We start from the raw sequence: 19389 nt of genomic DNA, 5'->3' as shown, positions 1-19389 counted from the left end.
TTGCTGCAGCCACATCCTTGGTTTTCAGCCTCCCTGGACTCTCATGACACATCTCTGCCTCCCCATTCCATCACCTCCGTCCTTCCACTCTGTCTTCCTTTCCCTCATCTCCTCTCCTACCCACTGGCAAGAAGTAGCCTAAAAGTTCAAACCACAGTGAAGGATCAGGAGATGAAAAAGAAAAAGATTAGGAAGGGACATGGGCAGATGGATGGTTGAAGAAGGGGCACCAAATGTGGCTCTGGGTTAGCCAGAACTCTTTGGGCTGAGAGTAACAAAACCCAATTCAAACTGGCTCCAGAAAAAAAAAAAAAGAGAGAGACAGAGAGAGAGAGAGCGAGAGAGAATTAATTGATTGGCTTATATAACTGGGAGCCAAACACCACCTTCAGGCATGGCTGGATTCAGGGGTTCAAGCAGCGTCCTCAAGAACCCGCCTCTCGTTCCACGTCTCAGCTCTCCTCTGCATCAGCTCTGACACCAGGCAGGCTGGTTCCCAGTAACAGGAACGATGGTCCTTCAGCTGCTGATTTCGAAGACCCTCTCTCTCCCCACATCCCTAGCAATCTCCCCAGATGAAACTCCAATTGGCCATCCTCGAATCACATGTTCAGTTCTGGACCAATCCCTGTTTCCAGGCAGGAGAGGTCTCCTGATTGGCCCACAAAAGTCACATGATCTGCCCTGGGGAAGGGAGGCAGGACCTTTGGTTGGCATCCCCCATGGAGGTGGGAAGGAGATTCCCCAAAAGAGGCGAAGGGAATCAGGGACAAATACCTGAAGGCCACGTCCAATGCCAAGATTTTCCATTTGGAATTGAGGTCTGGGGAAGGAGGGCAAAGCCTGTATAGGCTGGACCGACAGTGGGACAAGCAGCAGAGACCTTTGGCAGCTGCTGGGGTTGTGGGTTGGAGTTTGAGGGTGAGGCAGAGCCAGTCTGGAGGCCATGCAGGAAGAAAACATAGTGCAAAAGGAGCAGAGGCCCCAAGTGCACCTCACAGTTCAGAGGTAGGAGCCATGCCCCAGCCAGCTCCCGGGTTCCGGCTCCTGGCTCAGATGTCCTAGAGGAAGGCCAGTGGAGCTCTCTTGGCCAGGTCAGCATGGAAGGCCCCGGGTCTCAGGTCCTCAGCACCTGTCACCCATCTTGATGAGGCAGATGAGGAAGGCTCAGGGTTAGGCTCCAACCAGGCCTGCCCCTGATGCTCCAATGAGATACCACCCACCTCTACCCATCCTCCACTGGCCAAAGCGGCAGCTCTTCCTGCCCTTGGCCTGGTGTGGGAGAGGGATCTGATGAACCTGTTCACTGAGCGCTCACTGTCTGCTAGGCACTTTAGTTGCACGATCTCATTCGATCCTTATTCCAACTCTGTCTAATTTCCATTTTGCAGATAAGGAAATTGAGGCTCAGAGATGTTAAGCGAGACGAAATAACCTGCCTGTGATCTCACAGGAAGTGCTGAATGCATCAAACTGAAGAGCCTATGCTCTAAACCACTAGGCTTTATTGTATATTTTAAAAAATATGTTTATATTTATCTGCCTAGAAATATTTTTGTAGTTCTTACCAGGGGCCAGGAACTCTCCAAAGCACTTTACATGCATCAAGCCTTTTCATCCTCACATAATTCCATGAGGTCCATACTTTTGTTACCCCCATTTTACAGATAAGGAAACTCAGGCAGAGAAATCAAGTGACTTGCCCAAGGTCATACAGCTAGTGAGTGGCAGAGCTCTGGCACCTAGGCATGTGGATGCAGAGCCTGAACCTTTGCCAGTGCCCGACCATGCTCTTGGTAGGGGGGGTGCCTCTGATGCCCCTCTGAGTTCAGAGCTAGCCTGGCAAGTGCTATCAGCTTTGCTGAATGGCTTTCGGTCTAGCACAGAAGGTTCTACAGGGAATTCAGCACACTGACTGCCCCAAAGCCCTGAAGTCAGCTTTCCTGAAGAGGCCTGGGACCAAGATTCTCTGGGCCTCCATCTCTTCACCTTTAAAAGGGGCTCAGACTTGGGTCAGAGATGCATCGCTGCACATGGGAGGAGGGGATGAGAACTGCAGAGGAAAACAGAGACATAGAGGCAAAGAGAGGCATGCAAAGAGGAGAGACAGCCCTGCAGAACCTGGGGGACGCAGGCAGCCCTGCCACCACCGCCAAAACACGATGAGGCGAGTCTCCCAGCTGGGCAGGAGAGGGAGGCAGCCTGAGGCTTTGGCAGCCCAGCTCACTGTGCATTCCCACTGACCCCCTGCCCAGCTGGCCTTCAGCACATTGTGTGGAGACCTTAGGGGGCCCACAGAGCTTTCTTCCCTCCAGGACTGAAGAGAATGGGGAGTAGAGTGGGCATTGCTTGGAGATAAAGATATGGCCTCATACCAAACACGATTCCAAATTCAGTCGCTGTCCCTGACCCCAAGACTGCCCTTCCAGAACAGAAAAGCCCTTCTTGCCATCAGCCCTACTCTTACACCTGCTCTATCTCCCAGGTCCCCCAGCAGAAGATCTGCACATCCCAGCTGACATTCCCGGCCTCCGCTGCTTCTCCTTAATACCCCACCACTGCTTCTCCTTAATACCCCACCACTTCTCTACACTCAGCCAACCGCCGTGATGCATACTTTGATTCAGTCCATGCCCTACACACAGAACACCCTTCCCACCACCACTGACCCAAGTTTGATCTGTCCTTCAAAGCCTGCCTCCAGTGTGGGGCTGCCCAGCCTTGCCCACCACTCTTACCCCAGACTCCTCCCTGCATGCTTCCTCTCCCTCACATTCCCCAGCCTCGTTTCCCCCAGCTCTACTTCTTCAGCAATCTGTTCCCCTACACCCAGCCATCCACCAAGCCTGCTAGGGCTCCCCTTTTGTGCTTCAGTTCCCACATCTGCATATGTGAACAAGGCAAGTATTTACATCGCAAGGTGGCAGTGAGGGTTACAATTAGAGAACGCAGGTAAAGTGTTTAGAACAGAGCCTGGGACTTTGTAAGAACTCAGTGAATGTTGTGTTGTTGTCATTGGTGCTATCTAGGAGGATATGGCAAGCTGTATTTTCCAAAATATTTTCAGTCCCATGTGGTCTTGAAGAGAACATCATCACATCCCATCAAGGATTGGAAAGGCCCTGTGTGTGGCTTATGCCTGTAATCCCAGCACTTTCAGAGGCCGAGGCCAGAGGATTGCTTGAGCCCAGGAGTTCAAGACCTGCCTGAGCAACATGGAGAGATCCCATCTTACAAAAATATAAAAAAGGAAAAAGAATTGGAGGAGTTACAGTCTATTTCTATTTCCTTAAAACTCACTAAGAAAGAAGTCATGCTATGTGACTTCTAAGGCCAGGACATAGATACAACTTCTCCTTTCTCTCTCTCTCTCTCTCTCTCTCTCTCTCTCCCCCCCCCCCCTTTCTCTTTCCCTCATTTTTTCTCCCCTTCTTCTTACCCTTGGAACCCAGGCTCCACATTGTAAGGAAGCCCAGTCACATGGACAGACCATATGGGTCTAGTTGGCTGCCCCAGCCAAGGTTTCGGCCAACAGCCAAGATTACCCACAGCCACGTGTATGAATGAGCCTTCAAATGAGTCCAGCACCCAGCAGAATAATGTCCCCTCCCATCTCACAAAGATCTCCATGCCCTAATTCCTGGAACCTGTGAATCTGCTACATCACATGACAAGCAGAGCTGGCAGATGGAATTTAGGGTGTGGAGCTTGAGGTGGGGAGGGCAGCCTGGATTACACAGGTGGGCCCCATCTAAGCACATGAGCCCTTATACAAACAAAGAACATTTCCTCAGCTGCCAGACAGATAGCAAACAGAATTGGAGGGACAGAGAGATGTAATCAGAAAGGGCAGAAGAGACTTAAAAGGAAGAGAGGCTCGACCTGCTGTGGCTACCTTTGAAAATGAAGGAATGGGGCTCCAAGCCAAGGGATGCAGGCTGCCTCTTCATTGGAGTACTGTCAGCAAGAAAACAGCCCAGCAATTGCAAGGAAATTAATTTTCCCAACAGTCTGAATGAGCAAGAAAATGGACTGTCCCCTGCCATGCTCTGAGTTCAGCCTTGTGAGACTCTAAGCAGATACCCACTCAAGCCCCCAGGACTTCCAACCCGTAACAATTGTAAGATAATAAACTGGGACAGTTTTAAGTCTCCATGTTTGTGGTAATTTGTCACAGCAGCAGTTGAAAATAGAGCAGCCATCAAGGTTTCCTTCTGAGGCCCTCGACATCAGGGAACAGAGACAAGCTCTCTTCCCACTCCTGACCTGCAGAGGGGGTGAACAAATGGCTGTTTTCTGCCGCCAATTTAGGTATTACGCAGCTCTAGTAGCTGAATTGGGGGCTTCCAACCCCTTTCCCAGAAGCAACTGCTGTGTCCTCTGAAATCACCAAGCCACAGTTTCTTCACCTGTAAAATAAGAATATGGACCATAAAAGAGGCAACTTGTATGTGCTGCTATAAAAAGGCAGCAGGCTGGACTTTTTAAGTGAAGGGTTGATGACCAACGTACATTGTACGATTCCATTTTGTGAATTGAAAACCCTTTGTTGCCACAATGAGATACCACTTCATACTCATTAGGATGGCTGTTATCAAAAAAGTAGAAAATAACAAGCATTGGAGAAATTAGAACATTTGCACCTTGCTAGTGACAATGAGAAATGGTTTGGCTACTGTAGAATATGGTACATAGGTTCTAAAGATATAAAACAGAATCGTGTGGATTTATTCATTCCACTTCTGGACATATACCCAAAAGAGTTGAAAGCAGGAATTCAAACAGATATCTAATACCCCTATGTTCACAGCAGCATGGCAAGCAGAACTGGCAGATGGAATTTAGGGTGTGGACCTTGAGGTGAGGAGGCAGCCTGGATTACACAGGTGGGCCCTATCTAAGCACATGAGCCCTTATAAAAGCTCATGTAGCTTTTTATCACAGTAGCCAAAAGGTGGAAACAACTCAAATGTCCACTGATGAATGAATGGGTTTTTTAAAGTGTGGTATATCCAGACAATCGAATATTATTCAGCCCTATAAAGGAATAAAATTCTGATATACGCAATAACATGGATGAATCTCAAAAACATTATGCCAAGTTAATAAGCCAGACACAAAAGGACAAATATTATATGATTCCACTTACAGGAGGTACTGAGAGTAATCAGATTCGTAGATATAGAAAGTAATGGTTGTTGCCAGGGGCTGGGAGAGAGGGGAATGGGGAGTTATTATTTAATGGAAATAGAGTTTCAGTTGGGGAAGATGAAAAAGTTCTGGAGAAGGATGGCAGTAATGGTAAAAATAGTAAATTGTATGTTATGTCTATTCTCCCACACTATTTTTTAAAACCCTTATGTGCACATATTGTTTGTACTTGTATTGTAGAAAGTTGAAAAGGATGCCTTCAACATTACTCAAGATAGTCACTATAAGGGGTAGGGGCATGGAACAGGAGGCAGGAATTCCACTTTTTACTTTATATACCTACGTGCTGTCTAACCATCTTACAAGGAACAAGCATTAAATTTGCAATAATCATGTAAACCAGTGTGTATTTTTCAATGGTGAGAGCAACACCCACCTCAAAGAGATAATATGAGGATTAACATTCTCACTGTAGGCTGGGCGCGGTGACTTACGCCTGTAATCCCAGCACTTTGGAAGGCCAAGGCAGGTGGATCGCAAGGTCAGGAGTTTGTGACAAGCCTGGCCAACATAGCGAAATCACATCTCTACTAAAAATACAAAAATTAGCCGGGTGTGGTGGCACGCACCTGTAGTCCCAGCTACTCGGGAGGCTGACTCAGGAGAATCGCTTGAACCCGGGAGGCGGAGGTTGCAGTGAGCTGAGACCGCACCATTGCACTCCAGCCTGGCGAAAGGGTGAGACTCCATCTCAAAAATAAATAAATAAATACAATAAAAATTAAGAAAAATTCTCACTGTAAGAAAAGCACATACCCAGGCCTGGAGTGGAGTTCTCACATGAAAAATATAAAAATCCCTTCCCTTCCTTTTTTCTGTCCTGAGAATGTGCACGCTGTACAGAACAGCCCACCAGAGGGTTGAGGTTGGAACTGTCCATCTCACTGTCTGCATCCCAGGAGGCCTAGCCCAAGCCTGGTAATCCCATCTGATCATGACCCTGGGAACCCCTCAGCATCTCTGCAATTTAGCAGGAGTGTTCATTCTTGAGTATGGGGAATGAAAACATGACCCTTTCTAGGTGGTCACATTATTAGGGGCAACAGTTGCTGCCTCCTGGATCATTCCCCAAAACCAGAAAAGCTCTAAAAAGACCATTTCAGTCATCCCTCTGTCCTCTTGACGTCATGCCCTCAACCACAAACAAACAGAATTCCTTTTACTCTTCCCTTTGAATGTGCCATAGTACTTTCCACCTCCTGGAAGTTCTTTGCAATGTCTAATCCAAATCTGTCATGCTGCTGCCCAAAGAAAGTCTTTGCCTTTACAAACTAGTAGCCCCTACCTAGCAGAAAAGAAACTTTACAGATGGTCTTCCCATTAGAACTAGAGCCTGTTCCATGCACACCACCTAAGGAGCATAGCAAATATCTTCAGTTCAGCAATGTATTAGTCAGGGCTCTCCAGAGAAAGAAGCAATAGTGTGTGTGTGTGTGAGTGTGTAGATAGATAAAGGAATTTATTATAAGGAATTGTCTCATACAATTATGGAGATGGGCAAGTCCAAATCTGCAGTGTGGGCCAGCAGGTGCAGCCAGTGGTGCTGATGAAGTCGTTAGGCAGTCTGGGGGACAATTCTTCCTTACTTGGCAGAGGATCAGCCTTTATTTCCATTCTGTTCTTCAACCGATTGGAGGAGGCCCATCTACATTTATAGAGGCCAGATGGCTGTACTCAGTCTACCAATTTAAATGTTAATCTCATCAAGAAACACCCTCACAGAAGTATCCAGAATAATGTTTGACCGAATATCTAGGTACCCCGTAGCCCAGTCAAGTTGACACATAAAGTTAACCATCACAAGTAGGTAGAGTATGGGTTACCAGCCATCCAAGACAGTGATATTGATCAAACTGACAACATGGCACATAGAGTGCCCCTAATCACCAGCCCTGCCTCTGGGCCCATAAAACCAGGAGCTGTACATAACATGGGGTAGATGTCAATCTGGGGTTAGCAAGATCCCCATCCTAGGTAGAGCTTTCATCCCCTGTAAGTGCAGCCCTTTCTGATGAGCCCATACCAACCACCCTTTTGGTTTCTGTTTCCATCAACAGCCTGTTTTTCTTTTGTCAGAGCCTGTTTCTGAGGCTGTGCAGACCCCCACCTTCGTCTTTAACTAAACACCCAGTGGTTATGAGTATGGGTTGTAGAGAGACGGAGTGAGGATTCAAAAGGCAGCTCTGCCACTTACGGCTTTGCAATATTAAGAAAGTTCCTTAACCTCTCTGTGCTTCAGTTTTCCTATTTATAAATTGGAAATAAGTAATAATGGCATCCACCTCACAGAGTGTTATGAGAAATCAATGAAATAATACACATATTGTGCTTATACAAGGAACCTCATTAATAGTAAAGCATGAATAAATATTTACTGAGTGAATCATCATCATCATCCTCATTGAATTGGCCCTTACACACCAAAACGAATCACTACAGTTTTACATAACAAAGCCAGCAGTATACTACTCCATTGGTCTTTTCAACAATTCCAAGAATAAATATAGGTGATTTTCTTAGAAAAACCCCAAAGCTCAGAAGAAAAATAATTTTTCTATGATCAAAAAAATTTATAATATAAAAATTAAAATTTTATACAGCATCAGATCACACGGTCAATTTAGACCATAAAAGAGTCAAGAAAATATGTGCAATACAAAGAAAAAAGATTAATATTTATAATATGTTAATGAACTTACCAATAGAAGAATTATTTTTTAATTTTAAATTGAGATAAGGACATGAATTAGCAAATCACAGAAAACCAAAATCAGAAGGTCAAAAAGCACATGAAAAGATGTTCAAATTCAGGGCTATACAAATTGAAATAACAGTGAGATATCACTTTTCATCTGCCAGACTGGCAAAAATATTAAGTAACATCTACTGCCAAGGAGATGTGGGAAAATGAGTACCCTTGTTCAAAACCAGGGTAAGTGGGAAGTATTTTAGGCTTTTTGGAATGCATTCCAGCAACAGCCATTAGAATGTAAAAATACATATATACTTTGACTTGAAACTCTCTCTCTTGGAAATGTATCTTATAAAAATTAAAACCCTGGTACCTGGGAATAGATATGTGCTTGTCATACAGTTGTTCACCAGATTAGGAGATGCCTATCAAAAGGCAAATGGATGGATAATATTAATGTTGTACAAACACTAAAAAGAACGTATTAGAGCTATGCCAAACAGAAGGGAATTTCCTCAAGATACTGTTGAGTAAGAAAAGCAAAAAGCAGAAAAGTATGTACAAAATGATCCATTTTTGTAAAAGAAACAACAACCTAAAAACTCCAAATTCATAAAGATATGTAAATATATGTGTGCATGAAATAAAAATTATGAACAACATAAATGCAAAAAAATAGTGTCTGCTATTTTAAATACATATTTACATATATAAAAGTAAAAAAAAGGTCTATCTAGAAGGATAACCACCAAAATGGAAGAATCATGGTCTCTAGAGAACTGAAGCAGGAGAGTAGTTAAATGACCTTCAGCTTTACTCATAATACCTTATTTCGTTGAAGAAAAAAAATACTGAAAGCAAATATGAGAAATGTTAATGGCTGAATGGTGCGAGTAGGGATTTTTGTTGCATTATTCTCTGAAATAACAATACACTGAAATAAAACTGACTACAGATTTGTTATATAGTGAGATATTATCAAAAGCCTTCGTTCTCGGAGCAGTCCATGGATCTATCACGTACAGCTTCCCCACCTGTACCATGGGCATACATGACTACATTCACAAGTTGCTGAGAGGGTCAAATGAGAGAATACATGTAAAAAGACCCAATAGTCAGACAATGCCAGTCAGTCCTGCCTCCCCAGACACTTGGGTAGATGTTTGCAAAGATGCTTTGGTGTTCTTCCCAGTGGGGGCAGCTGGTAATTTGGCCCAGGCTATTGTAGCACATGGGAGCCTAGATGGTTGATAGGAACTCTGGGGGGAATTCTAGGAAGATTATAGGCAGAGGGACCATCGCAAGAAAAAAACTACAGACCAATATCTCTTACAAGTATGCATGTAAAAATCTTCAACAAAAATATTAGCAAACCAAGTACACAACATATAAGAAAAATTATATACCATGATCAAGTGGGATTTATTCAGGAATGCTAAGTTGATAATACATCATATATAGAATAAAAAACAAAAATCACAAGATCCTCTCAAATAACACAGGAAATCCACTTAACAAAATCCAACACTCTTTCATGATAAAAAACACTCAAGAGACTAGGAATGGAAGGAAACTCCCTCAACCTGTTATAGGGCATCTACCCAAAAATCCACAGTTAATGTCATACTTAATGGTGAAAGACAGTATGCTTTCCCCTAAGATCAGGAACCAGACAAGGATTTCTGCTTTCAATACTTCTATTCAACATTGTACTGGAGTTTTTCACCAGGGCATTAGATGTAAAAGAAATAGAAAACATTCAGAATGGAAATGAAAAAGTAAAGCTATCTCTATGCACAGGTGACATGATCTTGTATACAGAAAATCCTAAGGAATTCACTAAAAAGCTATTAAAATGAATAAATGGATTCAGCAAGTTGCAGGAGATAAGATCAATACATAAAAATCAATTTGTGTTGCACTTGTAAAGAACAATTTAATAAATGACATTTTAAAAACAATTGTATTAACAATAGCACCAAAAAAGAATAAAATGCTTCGGAATGAATGTAACAAAAGAAGCACAAGATTTGTACCTGAAAACTACAAAACATTGTTGAAAGAAATTAAAGAAGATCTAAATAATTGGGAAAACATCCCATGTTCATGATCAGAAGACTTAACATTATTTAGATGATGATACTCCCCAAACTGAACTACAGATTCAACACAATCCCCTTCAGAATCCCGGATAACTTCTTTATGGAAATTGACAAGGGGATTCTAAACTTCATATAGAATTTCAAAGGACCACAGACAGCTGAAACAATCTTGGAAAAGAAGAAAGAAGGTAGACTCACACTTCCTGACTTCAAAACTTATTACAAGCAACAGTAATCAAGGACAGTGTGGTCCTGGTATAAGAACAGACATATAGATCAATGGAAGAGAATTGAGAATCTGTAAGTAAACTTATACATCTATGGTCAACTGATTTTTAATAAGGATGCCAATACCATCCAATGGGGAAAGAACAGTCTTTTCAATAAATGGTACTGGGACAACTGGATATCCACACAAAAAACAGGGAAGTCGGACACTTACCTCACACTATATATAAAAATTTAGGCCTGGTGCAGTGGCTCACACCTGTAATCCCAGAACTTTGGGAGGCCGGGGCGGGCAGATCACCTGAGGTCAGGAGTTCGAGATCAGCCTGGCCGACATAGTTAAGCCCCGTCTCTACTAAAAATACAAAAAAATTATCCAGGCATGGTGGTGGGCACCTGTAATCCCAGCTACTCGGAAGGCTGAGGCAGGAGAATTGCTGGAACCCAGGAGGCAGAGGTTGCAGTGAGTCAAGATAGAGCCACTGCATTCCAGCCTGGGTGACAGAGCGAGACTCCGTCCACCCCCCTCAAAAAAAAAATTAACTGAAAATGGATCAAAGACCTCAATGTAAGAGCTAAAACTATAAAACTCTAAGAAGAAAACATAGGAATAAATATTCATGACCTTGGATTTGGCAATGCCTGACCCTTCTCACTGTCAGGGAAGGCCCTGTAATAACTGTGCCCTGGCACAGTACATGACACATGGTGAGAACTGAGAGGAGATAATGTTGGTTTTCCCAACATTTGTTGGGTTAAATACATTTGTTGAATGAATTAATGAATGATTTCTCTACCCAACCCCAAGTGGAACTGCAGCCAAGCCATGCACATGCATGCTCATGCGTGCACACACACAATCTGTGCTATGAGCTGAACAAGGCCCTACTGAAATCCCTTTCTGTCTTCATCCTCCCTCCCCACTCCCTTCCATAGACTCCACCTGACAAGACCCAGTGCAGATGCCCGCTCTTTCTGGAAGTCTTCTCCTATCAGTCAGTGATTCACTCAACAATCAATCACTGGGCATCTGCTCTAGGCCAGGCCCTGAGCTGTGTCCTGGCAACACACAGCAGGACTGATGTGGGCCCTAAGCTTACAGCACTCACAGTTGCACAGGGGCCATGGACAGGAGCTTTGACCTTTCCTCCCAGATACATGCTCTGCTCTGAACTTTCAGGGAGGCACCACACACCACCTCATACTGGAGCAATCAATGAAGTGGCTGATTTGCCATTTGACTGAGGTACAAAGAGGCCTCCTGTGCCACCCAGTTAGGAGGGAGCAGAGTGGACCTCCCACCAACCCCAGGACTCCACCTGTCTTGGTTGTTCAATACTCATTTACCTATACAGGACCATTCTCGTGAAAAGTTGAAAGCTTGTTTCTCCATGACAAAAAGTCCCAAGAAAGAATGCCAACTGCTGATGCTGATGGTAGGAACAAAGAGAATACAAGAAGGAATACAAAGAGAAGTAGTTTAAGAAAGTAAACAATGGGATAAATTAAAAGCTACAACCTATGTTAACCTGGGCTTGAGCAATGTTATGTCCACATTGCTTGAAATGGAAACAGGGAAAAGCAAATCATGAGACTGTTTCAGAAAGGGCTCCAAATATGAGCAGATGACTCATCAAATAAAAAGGAAAACTTTAGGCAAAGTTTAAAAGTGACAGAGCTTATTTCAATAACATGATTAAATCTTTTAGTGATGGAAGCAGCACTTAGACGACCCCCTAATATTTTTCTCCTTAAGCATGGGAGATGGGGGAAGGAGACATGATACACTAGAATGTTGTATTCAAAGTTGGGGGTCTGAGAGTGTCTTGAGATCCATCCTTCCTGAAGAGGTATGGGGTCAGTGAAAACACCTGATGAACAGATATTCACAGCAGTGTTGGCTGAAGCAGCAAAGAATTGGAAAACATTCAAACGTCCAAAAAGTCAGAGCCCCTCTAAGCCATCAGGGGTGCATCTACCCCATGGAATATACACAGCCTCTAAAATAAAGGTCTTACGTATTTGATAGAAATGTATCCTCTTGAAAGTATTATTTTTAGAGATGGGGTCTCACTGTGTTGCCCAGACTGGTCTTAAACTCCTAGGCTCGAGTGATCCCGCCATCTCAGCCTCCCAAAGTGCTGGGATTATAGGCATGAGCCATCGTGCCTGGCCCTGGTAGTATGTGAAGTGGAGAAAAAAACAGGATACAAAATGCTGTCTGGCTGAAAACGCAACTGCAAAACCATGCATTCGGGAAGACAGACACAAAAGCATGGGACAAGGCCTTAATTTTAGGGGAATTGCAAATGACTTTTTTTTTGCCTTTTATATTTATGGCTGTTGCTGTGATATTGTTTGCACAATTAAAAATGCTGAAATCAAAGCCAAGCCATTTAAGAATAGTTATAACTCAGATTTCTCCAGTGACAGTTAATCACTTACTGCATGGACCATCAAGTCTGTGACTGGCCCTATGATGGGGTTTTAGGATTCCAGAGACAAAAAGAGGCTGAGCACAGTGGCTCATGCCTGTATCCCAACACTATGGAAGGCCAAGGCAAAAGGATTGCTTGAGTCCAGGAGTTCAAGACCAGCCTGGGAAGCATAGTGACATCCTGTCTCAAAAAACAACAACAACAAAACCAGCCAGGCGTGGTGGTGCACACCTACTATAGAACCAGCTACTCAGGAGGCTGAGGTGGAAGGATCACTTAAGCCCAGGAGTTCGAGGTTTCAATGAGCAATCACACCACTGCACTCCAGCCTGGGTGACAAAGAAAGAACCTGTCCCTAATTTAAAGGGAGAGAGAAAGAGAGAGAGAGACATGGATCCTGTGCTTAAGGAACTCACAGTAAGGGATGGGAAGAGGAGGTAGAACCTGAACAGATCATCACAACATGGTAGAAAGGCTTTGAGCAAGATGGTCATAGAAAATAGGAAGGATAATGTTAAGAATGACAGTGATGGTAACAATGTCCAACATTCTTGTAGTGCTGTATGAGGCAGGATAAACCAGGTTATGCTGCAGTAACAAGCCCACAAGTTTTGTGGCTTGAAACAGCCAAGTTTTATTTCTTGCTCATGCTACTTGTTCATTGCAGGTTGGCACTGGAGGAAGGGTGGGAGGAAATGCTGCCTATTATAGTTACTCAAAGACCAGGGCAAGTGAAGCAGCCACCATCTCAAAAGCTGATGGTCACTGTGCCACAAAGAAAGAGAACTCAGGGGGTATCTTATACCTGCAGTTACATAATCTGGTCTAGGAAATGACTTCCACAATTTCTGCAAATAATTCATTGGCCAGGGCTAGTACCATTCCCCTAGCTTCAAGGAGAGTAAAAAGTGCAGTTCTACCACATTTGTGCAAGTCAGGGAGCCAGAAACATTTAATAAACTGCATTAACAGCTATCATATATATTTGCTACTTCAGGTACCACCCAAATATGTTACATAAATTAGTTTATTTCATTCAGATAACAATCATAGGAGGCAGGGACTATTATCCCGATCATGCAGCTAAGCAAATGGAGGTCCAATGTATTCAACATTATGTAATGTACCCAAGGCCACAGAGTAAGTGTTACAGCTGGAATTTCAGCCCAGGACTCAAGCTCCGGACCCATGTCACTCTATCAGATGGACTCAGGAGAAGAAGACCTCTTGGCCTCAGGGCAGGAAGGTGATCTGGAGAGGTATATTGGAGCCGGAGATCACAAAGCCTCACCATGGCCAGGACACACACTCTGCCATCTTAAAGGATGTTCTCATGAAAGATGCGTCTAGCATTCTGCCAAAAGTGCATTCCCTGAATATAATCACAAGGAAACTATCAGACAGATCCAGGTGGAGGAACATCCAACAAAGCAACTTCCCTGAACCACTAGCAATTCCAAAGTTGTGAATGACAAAGGGGAGAGCAGGACATGGGGGCTCAGGCACTGTTCCAGGTGAAAGGGGTGTGAATGCCACTCTTGGCTCTCAGCTGCATGTTATATCTGGGCTGGGGGTGGATCCAGCCTGGGCAAGATAGCAAGACCCTGTCTCTACAAAAAACAACAACAACAACAAAAAAAGGTAATTAGTGGGGTGTGGTGGCACCTGCCAGCTACTCAGTAAGCTAAGGCAGGAGGATCACTTGAGCCCAAAATTTCAAGGCTGCAGTGAGCTATGATCACACCACTGCACTCCAGCCTGGGCAAGAGAGTGAGACCCTATCTCAAATATATGTCTATATTTGGGAGGAAAATGCCTTAGAGGTCTTTACTGAAATAATTGGCAAAATTTGAATATGAACCCTACATTAGATAACAATAAATTCAGTGTTAACTTTCCTAAGTTTGATCATTATACTGTGATACCTAAGAGAAAGTGCTGTTCTCAGATATTCCCTGAAGTGTGTAGGTGTGAAGGGTCATGATATTTGTACTTTCTCTCAAAGGCATCAGCAATCATCATAACAATAATATACGCATGTAGAAGGAGACAGAAAGAAATGTGACAAAATGCTAACAATTGTTGAATCTAGGTAATTGTAGCTGGCCATTCATTGTACTATCCTTGCAACTTCAGATAGACTTGAAATTTTTCCCAAAAAAACAGGTATTTTTAAACTGAAAGTGCTATCTGCCTTCTGTCCTGCTTATGCTGTATGTGTGTATGTGTGTGTGTATGTGTGTGTGTTTCTGAGTGTGTGTGAGTGTTGTGCCCACCACCCCGTTGGTGACATGGGCTGGGCAGTCCTCATCTTCTGGCCTCCCCTTTGAAAACTGGCTCATCCTGTACAGGTTGGCCCTAGACGGTTCTCAGTGCTGTGACCACCAGCTCAGACCTTGTCACTTGTCACAGACTCCTGCTGCCATGAAACTGCTCATGAAACTGCTCTGGGTACAGGGTCATGTCTTTTCCTCCCCACTTCCCACCAGTTTTTTCAAACCTGGAGCTATCTTTCCCCTCCTTGAATCTTCAAGGGAGAGATTGGAGCCCCTTCCTCAACAATGCGTAGCCCCCTGTGCCCAGTGACATCACACCCTCCTCAGGGTGAACTAATTCCCAGCCCCTCAGGCAAGAAGCAACCTCTCCTTCTCCCCACATCCAGAGGACCCCAAGGCAAGCAAGGCAGAAGCGAATAGCACACAGACCCACATGTACTCCATGTTTCTTCCCCTTAGACTTGATTTCTTCTACCACCAAGCATGAGGGTGAGACCCAGTCTCCCTCTGCTCCTCTGGCCCCCATCTCTACCCACAAAATCCACTGGGGGTCTGAGCTGGTTCAGTATAAATGTGCAAATATGTGGCCATGTGCTCATGTGCAAACAAGTGTCTAGCCAAGTAGGAGCCGCGCATCAATTATCTATTGCCACAATAATGATTTATAGCAAACTGGCCCCAATTCGGTGGCTTATCTAACAACTATTTATTATTGTACAGGTCAAACAGGCAGTTCTTTAATCTAAGCCAGGCACAATAGGACTCCATGAGGCATCTGTGGTCAGCTGCAGTAGTGCTGATGGCTTTACTGATCTCACTCTGGCTAGGACGCCTTTGCTGACCCTTCTCTGCTCCACAGGGTCTCTCATCCTCTAGCAAGCTAGCCCAGGCTTGTTCTCAAGATGAAGACAAAGTTCACAAAGGAGAGAGCTGGGAACAGGTACATATCACTTCTAATGTATTCTGTTGGCCAAAACAACTCAGTTCAAGTGGTGGAAAAATAAACAGATTCCACTTCTTCATGGGAAAAGTTGCAAAGTCACACTGCCCTGGAGGGAGAGCAGGGTAGAAAACTGGAGCCAATTTTGCAATTAAATTTTGCAAAATATACAAAAAAAAGTGTGTGTCCATGAGTCTGCCCACCTAGGCTTTTGGGAGGTGCATGCACGTGAGAAATAAAGCAACTTCACTTTTACCACATGGCAGGTAGCAGATGGCTCACATTCAGAGCTTGTTGGCAATGGGCTCTTCTGTCCCCTCAAACACCTCTAAGAGGGAGACTACTATCATTAGTGGCAGCACTAGCTAGAAATTCCTTGCAAAGTTTCTTCCCAGATCCAATGCTTAGCAGTCATAGAATGAATTAACCTCTAGTAACCCTGCATGCCAGACTGGCTAATAATTTGTGAGGCCCAGTGCAAAATGAAAATGCAAAGTCCTTTATTCTAAAATTGTTAAAAATTTCAAGACAACTGTCAAGAGAATAAGAAGGCAAGCCACTGACTTGGAGAAAATGTTTGAAAAAGACACGTCTGATAAAAGACTAGTATCCAAAATATGCAAAGGACTCTTAAAACTCAAAAATAAGAAATGAACAATTCAATTAAAAAATTAGCCAAAGACTCTGACAGACACCTCGTCAAAGAAGATACACAGATGGCAACTAGCCTATGAAAAGATGCTCCGCATCATATGTCATCAGGGAAATGCAAATTAAAACTATGAGATACAACTATGTGCCTGTTAGAATAGCCCAAATCCAGAACAGTGATAGCGCCAAATACTGGTGAGGATGGAGTCAACAGGGACCCTCCTTCATTGCTGTTGGGAACGTGAAGTGTCCAGGCACTGCGGGAGACAGTCTGGCAGTTTCTTAGAAAACTAAGCATACCATTACCATACAACAATCAATTGTACTCCTTGGTATTTACCAAAAAAAGTTGAAAACTTATGTCTGTCCCAAAACCTGCACACGGATGTTTATACCAGCTTTATTCAAAATTGCCAAAACTTGGAAGCAATCCAGGTGTGTCAGTAGCGAATGGATAAATAAACCATGGTACATCCAGACAACAGAATATTACTCAGCACTAAAAAGAAATGACTTCCCAAGCCATAAAACAACATGGAGAAACCTTAAAGGCATGTGACTAACTGAAAGAAGCCAATCTGAACAGGCTCCATATGGTATGATTTCAACTCTATGACATACTGGAAAAGGCAAAGCTGTGGAGAGAGTAAAGAGGTCAGTGATTGTCAGGAGTTGAGGTAGGGAGGGATGAATACGCAGAGCACAGGATTTCTTGGGCAGTGAAACTCTTCTGTATGTTATAATGATGAATGCATGTCATTATATATTTGTCCAAACTCATAGAATGTATAACACCTAGAGTGAACCTCATGTAAACTACGGAGTCCGGTGATAATGATGAATCAATGTAGGTTCACTGACACAAATGGACCCCTCTGATGGGGATGCTAATGGGGGAGGCAGTGCATGTGTAGGGTGGGGTGTATACGGGAAATCTCTGTACCTTCTGCTCTGTTTTGTTGAAACCTAAAACTGCTCTAAAAATACAGTCTCTAAAAAATTTCAAGACAGTTACATTAAATTAAGGGCTTTAAACTAAGCACGGGGCCTGCGTGGATCACACTCACATGAAGCCGGTCCTGTCTGCTGGGTCTCCTCAGCTGGCCTGACCCTGGCCATCACACCCAGGCAGTGGGAGCCGCCACACAGTCACTACTGGGCCCACCTTCATTCATTCATTTATTCATTCAACACAGATTTACTGCGTGTCTATGACACTTCAGGGACTGTGCTCAGTGCTGGGGACATAGCAGTGAAAATACAAGTCCCTGCCCTCACAGAGCTCAAATTCCAGAGGGAGAGACAAACAATAAACAAGATAAATCAATATATCATCTGTTGGACAGTGAGCAGGGCAGAGGAGATGTATGCAGTGTGGGGTCCAGGGTAGGGAGTGAAATCATAACTGCAGAGGTTAGGGGAAGTATCACTGAGAAGATGACTGTTGAGTAGAAGTGGGGGACTGAGTCATGCCCAGTGACTGGGAGGCAGAGGCAGGTTGTGCAGAAAGAGGAGAGTGGAAGCAAAGGCTCGGAGGCAGCAGCATGGCTGGAGTGTTCAGGGAACTGCAAGGAGGCTGCTGTGGACTCAGGCAGGGAGAGAGAGGGATGGAGGGGGAGGCGAGGTCGGTGAGGAAGGCGGGGCCAGACCACATGGGGCCTCGCCGGCTATGGCAAGGAATTTGGTTTTTAAGCCAGGGAAGAGTTTTGAGCAGAAGTGTGACCTGGCCCGACTCCTGTTTCTAAAGGATAAGCCTGGCTATTGAGTAGAGGACAAGTGGGGACGGGGGACACGGAGAGGCCCGCTAGGAGATGCTGGCCTTCCCCACCACTGTCATCCCGCACAGGCCATCAGCCCGGTGGCAGCACCCGGGACTCTCCACCCCCGGGCTTTTGCAGCAGGTTCTCAGGCAGCAGGAGGTGCTGGGAATTAACACCCCCAGGGAACAGCCCTCAACCAATGACAAATGGAGTTGAAGAGAAGACGGCAGCTTCCCCACCTCCAGGTGGGACAATCCCAAAGTGTGCCCCACAGTGCTGCCCCAGGATCCCTAGCAGGACTGCACCCCAGTTGCCCACAGCTGTCACCTGCTTGGTGACGTACCCTGTGTGCGTTCCTTCTCTCCTCTACCACTGCTTCCTGGGTCCACCTCCAGGAAAAAGCACTTGGGGGAAACTTTTGTCTGAAGATATACTTCTGGGAGAACTTTCGCTAAGAGGGAAGTATGGCCATAACTTAAGTGACTAGAAGGTGGCTCAGATGGTGGTTGGCATCACACATAGTAAGAAGGGATTCTGGCTACATTAGGAAGGGATTTACAGACGAGCAGGAGGTGGGGTCGGCAGGCTGGGGGCACATGTCTTCACCTCCCAAGCCAGGTGCCCAGGCCTGAAGGCACTCAGCCTCCGGAAGCCCACGAGGCAGGACCGTGCCCTGACCACAAGCCCTGGGCGCCGGGCCGCCAGCCCGTGTCCTGCAGGGCTGAGGGGCTGAGGCCTCCTGAGTTAATGAGGTCCCCGGCAGAAGCACACCCTGCTGAAAATGACAAACGAACAGCGTTACAGGCCGTTCCCACAATTACTATCAGTTGGCTGTAATATAAATATGCAAATTCCCTGGGCTTGAACTTTAACACCCTCGGTAGAGACCATTCATCTCTTTAAAGTATTAATTTAAGTTGTAAAAGGGCCCATACATCACCGCGTGTCATTTTGAAAACAAATATTAATCAATTTTACCCTCGGAATTGCTACAGCGGAGGCGGCCCCCACGGCTGCGACTGCGGCACCGGAAGACTGCAGCGGGAGATTTACATATTCATCCGAGCTTGAGGAAGCCGCGATAATGCAGG

This window comes from Pongo pygmaeus, chromosome 18, assembly GCF_028885625.2.
Source record: "Pongo pygmaeus isolate AG05252 chromosome 18, NHGRI_mPonPyg2-v2.0_pri, whole genome shotgun sequence".
Taxonomy (NCBI): domain Eukaryota; kingdom Metazoa; phylum Chordata; class Mammalia; order Primates; family Hominidae; genus Pongo; species Pongo pygmaeus.
Note: the sequence above shows the minus strand (reverse complement) of the source record.